This window comes from Bison bison, unplaced genomic scaffold (assembly GCF_000754665.1).
Source record: "Bison bison bison isolate TAMUID 2011002044 unplaced genomic scaffold, Bison_UMD1.0 scf7180017864238, whole genome shotgun sequence".
NCBI lineage: Eukaryota > Metazoa > Chordata > Mammalia > Artiodactyla > Bovidae > Bison > Bison bison.
The window spans coordinates 1,008,574-1,016,632 of NW_011494810.1; the positions used below are offsets into that span (position 1 = coordinate 1,008,574).

General features: G+C 46.4%; 3 non-coding genes across 3 annotated transcripts; all 3 read left to right on the top strand.

The window, feature by feature from the left end:
* Positions 1-1,868: 1,868 nt before the first annotated feature.
* TRNAV-CAC lies at positions 1,869-1,941 on the top strand. The gene has a single exon. It is a non-coding gene; the product is annotated as a tRNA-Val (tRNA).
* Positions 1,942-2,600: 659 nt separating this feature from the next.
* TRNAK-CUU lies at positions 2,601-2,673 on the top strand. Its single transcript has one exon. It is a non-coding gene; the product is annotated as a tRNA-Lys (tRNA).
* A 4,153-nt stretch (positions 2,674-6,826) lies between these two features.
* Positions 6,827-6,899, top strand: TRNAV-AAC. Its single transcript has one exon. It is a non-coding gene; the product is annotated as a tRNA-Val (tRNA).
* Positions 6,900-8,059: the final 1,160 nt, after the last annotated feature.

Genomic DNA, 8,059 nt, shown 5'->3' on the forward strand with positions numbered 1-8,059 from the left:
AGTTGAGCTATACCGCCAAGTCCCTCAGGTGGCCCTGAGTGCAAATCTGCCCCAACGCTCCCTTGGCCTCCTCATAAACCCCCGCCCCTCCTCACTTCCTGGCTCCGCCCCCTCACTTCCGGCTTCCCCTAACACTTCCGGTGCTGCTAACCATCCAAGATCGCGAGCTCCTTCCTAGGTCACGCTACGCCCCTTTCTCCCCCCGCTTCCCCGCCCCGGGTCCCCAGATGACAGGAAACGGTGAGGCGACGCTCTAGCAGGCACTCAGGAACAGGGAGGGAGGCCTAGAAGGACGGAGGCGTACGACTCTGTAATGCGAGGGAGTGGGGAACGCAGACGAAACTGAAAGCCCGGCCTCCCCCATCGCCCGCCACTGGGGATAAATTTCGGGGGACCTTGGAAGGGCTTGGCACCCGTCTACTCTCGTTGCTATGACCGTATCGGCCCGGCGCCATCCTACCGACCGGACACGGAGAACTGCAGCAGGAACTCCCCAAGGCCGATGCCGGAAATGGGAAGGGCGGGTGTCGGTGAGAACCCTGAAGTACTTCCGGCCCATCTAGGCGAAGGACTTTGTTGTTTGAAGACTCCGAGAGTCGGTCCGAGACTGACTAGGGGGCGGGGTCTGTAGAAGTACGGTGGAGGTGGGACCGGAGACCCTTCCCATACTCCCCGCTGTAGTTGGCATTTCCAAACACTGTAGAAACTACCATCGGTCACTGTCGCTTCGTTTGGATGAACTTTCTTAACTGCCATCAGTAAAGGAACCGTAGCAAATCATGACATGCACATTCACACAGTGGAACACTTCAGATGTAGAAAAGGGAATCCTCCCCAAAATGTACAAATGAAATGAAAAAAACAAGGTGCTAAACAATGTGTAGAGTATAATTGTAAAGAAGGGAGGGGGATAGGATGTTAAATGTATGTAATAGCTTTATAGTCCTGTACTAATTCATAAAGGTAGTTCTCAGAGGGTTTAGTGAAATTACTGTCGTGCAGAACTATTATAATATTGCCTAGCACATAGTAAGTGAGATACAAGGTTTAGCTATCCATCATTATCATCGTTGTTGTCTATCTCTGGATGAATACTAGTTTATCTAGGACACTTTTCTGTAAATGTTGTTCTGTATCTTTTGAACTTGAACCAAGTCAATTTATTGCCTTAAAGAAAAAAATAATAATTTTGTTTCCCACCCCCAAAGTGCTATTGAGTCTTTCAACTCTTTCTGAGCTGTGCACCACGCGTGCTGCACGCCCAGGATACTTCGAGGTCTGTCTTCGTGGAGTCCCAGTGTAAGAGCAGGGGCTCAAACTGGGTTTGCGGCATTGGGTTTTACTTGAGAGAATCCTAGCTAGGATGTAGAACGGTATCAGTAAAGATGCTACTGTGGTACCTGGAGCATCTCAGCCAAATGGATTATTTGTGCGATAGAAATAATACTTGATGTTTTTAAAAAACATGATCTTGCTTAATTAAAAAAAATTTTTTTAAACAGCAGGGAAACTTACGGGACTCCCTAGTGAGTGTCGGGCGCTGCGCGATGCCAGAACTGGGCACGCAGAATTGACCCTGATCGCGAGGCGCTTCACGCCTCTTGTGGAAACTCCACAAAAGGACATGTGCTTTATAAAATGGTGGTCGGAACGCGCCAAAACTACGAATCTTCGTGCATAAACTATGTACTAGGCCGTGCCAGGAGCTGCAAGCGCTACTGTGGCAGATAAATGGGACCACCAGACCTGAACGTGGTTCAGACGGCCCCTAAACGGAGCCCCATGTCCCTTTGGAATCTTGTATCATCCTGACCAGTAGGGGCCATGTGTAGATTCAGGGACTAATCAGCGAGAGAGTTGTTGTGGGCGTTTCCGTAGTGTAGTGGTTATCACGTTCGCCTCACACGCGAAAGGTCCCCGGTTCGAAACCGGGCGGAAACATGTTTTACTTTTCAATTCTAGTCATTACCTCTCTCGCGTCCTGGATTGAAGACCGTCACATCAAAAACGTGTGTGTGTGACTATGTTTACCTGTATTTCTGTTTCTCGGAGACAGGCAGTGAAGCGGCACTGTAGCAGGTAATACTCTACCTAAGTGCTCCAGTGGAAATTCGGTTCTGGCACCTTAGCTAATCTCCTTGCTCTTCCCCTCGGAAGCCTGCATGGCCAGCTGTCCCACGTTGAGAGGGTGTAGATTTCAGATGCCTTCGCCAGGCGCACAGTAGGAGCTCCATAGTACTTTTGTAGTTGTTTAGTAGTGAGCTGCCGGAGAAGGCAATGGTCCCCCACTCCAGTACTCTTGCCTGGAAAATCCCATGGATGGAGGAGCCTGGTAGCCTGCAGTCCATGGGGTCGCTAAGAGTCAGACACGACTGAGCGACTTCAGTTTCACTTTTCACTTTCACGCATTGGAGAAGGAAATGGCAACCCACTCCAGTGTTCTTGCCTGGAGAAGCCTAGGGACAGGGGAGCCTAGTGGACTGCCGTCTACAAGGTCGCACAGAGTCGGACACGACTGAAGCGACTTAGCAGCAGTAGTGAGCTGCATCCTTGCTTGTGGATTTTGGTCTCCTGGGACAGAAGGGGTGTGTCTACTTGTAGCCCGGCTAGCTCAGTCGGTAGAGCATGAGACTCTTAATCTCAGGGTCGTGGGTTCGAGCCCCACGTTGGGCGATGATTGATTTTGGAAAATGAGACAATAAAAGAGATCTCAGTGTAAGGGCAGCAGTCCGAGACCCTTCTGGGATCCATCTTCCCGCTGATGATGCCCAGAAGCTGGGCTACAGAACAGATGGAGTGCACCAAGCTCTAAGGGGACAGTGAAGGTTGAGTACCGGGCGACAGGGCACCCTGATTAGCGACCACTTTACGAGGTGATTTTGAGGTTAGTATTCCGGGCTCTTAAAGCCACGGCCCTATTTCGAAGTCTGAAGCCCTCACATTCAATATATTCTCTTTAAGCTTGATACTGAGTCGATCTTTTGTGAAATGTTGCCCTACACATCCTAGTCTCCACATTCCCCCCACACGTAAAGGAATGTTAAAATAACCCCCCCTTTTTAAATCTTAAAATCATGATACATTTTATTTATAGAGTTCTAAGACTGATGACCTATCAAACACATTATTCTGGGAAAAGGCATTTGGTCAGCGTTGGAGGATATGCTTATGACAGGTCTTTACAGTTCTTTAAAAAAATATTTTTTGTTTTCTTTATTAATTTATTTTAATTAGAGGCTAATTACTTTACAATATTGTAGTTTTTGCCATACATTGACATGAATCAGTCATCGGATCCCCCCTCCCACATCCCTCCCCATCCCGTCCGTCTGGGTGGTCCCAGTGCAATGTCTTTTAGTGCCCTGTTTCATGCATCAAACTTGGACTGGTCATCTATTTCACATATGGTGATATACATGTTTCAGTGGTAGTCTCTCAAGTCATCCCACCCTTGGCTTCTCCGAGGGAGTCCAAAAGTCTGTTCTTTATATCTGTGTCTCTTTTGCTGTCTTGCACATAAGGTCATTGTTACCATCTTTCTAAATTCCATACATATGCATTAATATACTGTATTGGTGCTTTTCTTTCTGACTTATCTCAATCTGTATAATAGGCTCCAGTTTCATCCACCTCATTAGAACTGACTCAAATCCATTCTTTTTAATAGTTGAGTAATATTCCATTGTGTATATGTACCACAACTTCCTTATTTGTCTGCCAACGGACATCTAGGTTGCATCCATGTCCTAGCTGTTGTAAACAGTGCTTTGATGAACATTGGGGTACACATGTCTCTTTCAATCTCTTTCAATGGTTTCCTCATTGTGTATGCCCAGCAGTGGGATTGCTGGGTCATATGGCAGTTCTGTTTCCTGTTTTTTAAGGCATCTCCACACTGTTCTCCATAGTGGCTGTACTAGTTTATATTCCCACCAACAATGTAAGAGTGTTCCCTTTTCTTCACATCCTCTCCAGCTAAAATGCCCTTTTTTAAAAAGACCCTAACATGAACATCTTCAGCAGGTCTTGTCACCAGCTTCTTCCTTAACTTCACATGAATTCATTCTTTTCCATTTATTGTTCCTCGGTCCTGTAAATTCATCTCATTTTCTATTTTCCATCTGTAGAAGTCTCCCCACATACATTCCAGACCACAACAGAAGTCGGCTGATTATATAAAGCTGGTTTATTAAACTCGCTAAGTGAAGGATAGTTATCACCTTCAGTCTCAGAAGTGTATGGAAAGGAAGAGTTAGGGAGAGTTTAGCATGACACCCTCTGAAGACAGTGCAAGACAGGAATTGGGCAGAGCTGGTAAAACAGGTAGAGTTCCTAGTACAGTCATAACTCACAGATCCCTGGGGAGTTACTGTTATTACCATCTTTTCTTGGAATAGACAGGTCTAAACAAGCCAGTGTTGAAATAGTTTGGACTTTGGCATTTCGTGTTGCAAAAGGCTTGCAAATTCATCTGCAAAGTTGCTTTAGGGTTTTTTTGTTTTTGTTTTTGTTTTTGTTTTTACCACCTTTACTGGGACTGGAAAACATTATTAAAAGATTCTGACTTTTTCATTAAGAGAATGTCCAAATGTACACATTTCTCTTCCCTGTCTCCCAACAAGCCAAGGCCACACCCTCCCCAGCTTTTTGCTACAATTTCTGCTTTTCTCTCCTCTCCACCCATTCCACAGAAGCCCCTCAGGTCAGGTCTTGTTTGGAATCCCTCTGCTGCTGCTGCTGCTGCTGCTGCTGCTAAGTCGTTTCAGTTGTGTCGGACTCTGTGCGACCCCATAGACAGCAGCCCACCAGGCTCCCCTGTCGCTGGGATTCTCAAGGCAAGAACACTGGAGTGGGTTGCCATTTCCTTGTCCAATGCATGAAAGTGAAAAGTGAAAGTGAAGTCGTTCAGTTGTGTCCGACTCTTAGCAACTCCACGGGTTGTAGCCCACCAGGCTCCTCCATCCATGGGATTTTCCGGGCAAGAGTACTGGAGTGGGGTGCCATTGTCTTCTCCGATCCCTCTGCTAGTAAGTAACCTATGAGGCTCTTGGCGTTCAGCAGTTCAGAAATCAGGCTAATGCATGGTAGGATCTTTGCTCTTTAAAGGCCGAAGAGGCAGAAAGACTCTGATGTACATTTTGGAGCCTTTTAGGAATGAAGAGCTGAAGGTGTGAGGGAAGTGAGACTTCCTCAGGGAGAGGGGCTGGAAGGACACAACCACAGTCCAGACAGGAAGGGGCTTGCGCCAGGGTCAAGGCAGCAGCCAGACGGAGAAGCGGCAAAGGAGCTGGATGTATGGTTTGTACTCAGGGTAGGAAAGGGGTCTCCTGGATTTCTGTTTTATATGGGTTAATAATCAAGATCAGATACTGAAGATTGGGGCTGTTAGGGAAGGGAGGAGAGAGATTTAGTCAGTTCAGTCTTGGACAGGTTGGGAGATGTCTAAAAGGACATGTCCAAGGCAGGAAGTTCTGAAGCTTGGGGAGAGCAGTCACAGCTGGAGTCACAGATGCAGGGAAGGAGAGTGGGTCAAGTGTGAGCTGAGATTTGACCCTCAGGGACATGGCCTCAAGTACATGGAAGAGTCCGATTAGATGGAAACCCAGCAGCAAAACTTCCACTGAAGCCAAGGGAGTGGAGATGTGCAAAAAAAGGAAGGACAAATGGGTAGAGTCAAATTATGGTTTAGGAAGGGAAAATTGTAACGCGTGCATGAATTCAGCCACTTGCAGTCTCCTTGCTAACCTGGAACTAGACTCTGACAAGAGAGTCTCCTGCCCAGTGCTCTGGGGGAGAGGGGCTTCCCTGTCACAGAATCTCTACTCACACATTAAGAATCCCCACTCAGTACAACCCAGCCTCTTTTCCAATTCCTGGTTACCTTGGTCTTTGGCAACCAGCGCTGGTGGCAGAAAAACACTTTGCAGTACTTTAAACCATCCATACTGCTCTTAAATTTGCATATGTGTAAACTACATATAATATACATTAAATTTCATCCCAATTCTGGGCATCGAATGCTAGGATTGATGAATTTTATTTTTATAAGGTACTTAAGAGATTTCACTACATTTTCAAAATTTAATAAAAATTTCAGCTTTATTTAAGTAACATCGACTTAAAACTTGATATGTTTCAATCTCCCCTTTATTCTTAATAATTTTATATTATTTCTAAGAAATAGTTATTCTGAAAGCATATGTAAAATTAATTTCCTTGTTGCTTGTTCGTCTTTAACATATATTTTGATGAAAATATATTCAAATCTCATGTACTTTGTATTTGAATCCTTTAGAGTGTAACTATCAATAGAGCACAAATTATGTGAAAATTTAAACCCGGCAGCAGTCCCCCTCAGTTCAGTTCAGTTGCTCAGTCGTGTCCGACTCTTTGCGACCCCAGGAACCGCAGCATGCCAGGCCTCCCTGTCCATCACCAACTCCCGGAGTTTACCCAAACTCATGTCCATTGAGTCGGTGATGCCATCCAACCATCTCATTCTCCGTCGTCCCTTTCTCCTCCTGCCCGCAATCTTACCCAGCATCAGCAGTCTCCCTAGAAGACAGATAATGAAAAGGGTTATCCACGTTTTACCTTCCCTTCGGCGAGGCTCGCTGCTTTCATTCACGCCTTTTTAAAAATTGCTGAACTTGACTGATTTCATAACCTACCAACCTGTCGTGCTCCACAAGTTTGACAAACACTGCTACCTGGGGCCACCAGGGGACCGATGTCCTAGAGTAGAATTGTTCCAAGGGCTCCAGGAGGGCCCGGGCAATGACAATGACTATAGTCTATAAGGGATTTGAAAGGGGTGACCGTTCCTGTTTCCGTAGTGTAGTGGTTATCACGTTCGCCTAACACGCGAAAGGTCCCCGGTTCGAAACCGGGCGGAAACAACAAGAATGTTTCTATTTTCCCCAGCTACAACCACTTTCTTCTAGTCAATTTGTCAAGTTCTATCATCTGTCCCTGGAATGTGTGTGCGTAAAAGTATGCTTAGCTTTTACAGTTTTATACTATCGCTCTCTTTTCCAATCTATTACCAGTTCACTTCAAGCGAGTATATTACGGATCTCTAGGTCTGTAGCGCAAGAGAAGGTGGTCTGTCATTAGAGCCATCCTTCACAGAACTTAAAATCCTAGAAGATCAGAAGGCAGGAATGCCACTCAAAGACAAATGAAATAGTAGAAAGTACAAAAAGTGCGTTGGAATCATATAGTGGAAGTCAGACTGGGAAAGAGAGTTCACAGGAAAGAGCAGTAATAACCTCACCATCTATCACAATCACGTTAACTGGTCCTGTTGTCGGTGTCTCCCTCTCCTGCAGGTGAGGCCACTGAGCCACAGACACGTCACACGAGGTGACTAAATGTGGGGTAGAGGAAGTAGCAGACGGAGCTAAAGGACGGAGAATGCGGAATGAAACGGCACCGAGAGAAATTCAAGTTAGCATAGCCGGGAAAGTACCTGGTTCTGCCAGGGATGTGCTGGTGACTCGTTCCCGCTTAGCGCTGACGAATATTAGCGCGACAACCTTCACCTTACGGGACACCACCGTGAGCGAGTCTGAGTTCTTCTATCCTGACTGGTTTCACTCCCGGCCTGCACCTACGCATCCGTCTTCAGCGGCAGAATAGAACAGTAAAAAGAACATCAGCCTCTCCACAGGTGTCTCGGTCAGCCGCCTTCTTCATCCGTCCTCACTTGCTGCGTATCTGCTGCGTGCCTATGCGACTCGAAGGGTGGTTTAGGAAACGGGCTCCAGAGGTCAAGGGCAAAACGTCAGCGAAGGCTTCAGAGAAGCAGACCAGCGGTACTTGGAGTCCCCAGGCCAGAGTTCCCGGCCTGAAAGATGTCTGCAGACAGGCACACGGTGTGGACTTCTGAAGAAGTATAGCCTGCTTCTATGCATGGAAAATGGGGTTTACACTTTCATACACCTGACTGTACAACAATTTACACGAGCGAAAAGCAACTACTTCTTTCCCTAGGACTTCTGTCAAGCTTGAAAGTCAAATAGATAAAATATCTAAGTGGTAAATCAAATTCTTTTTA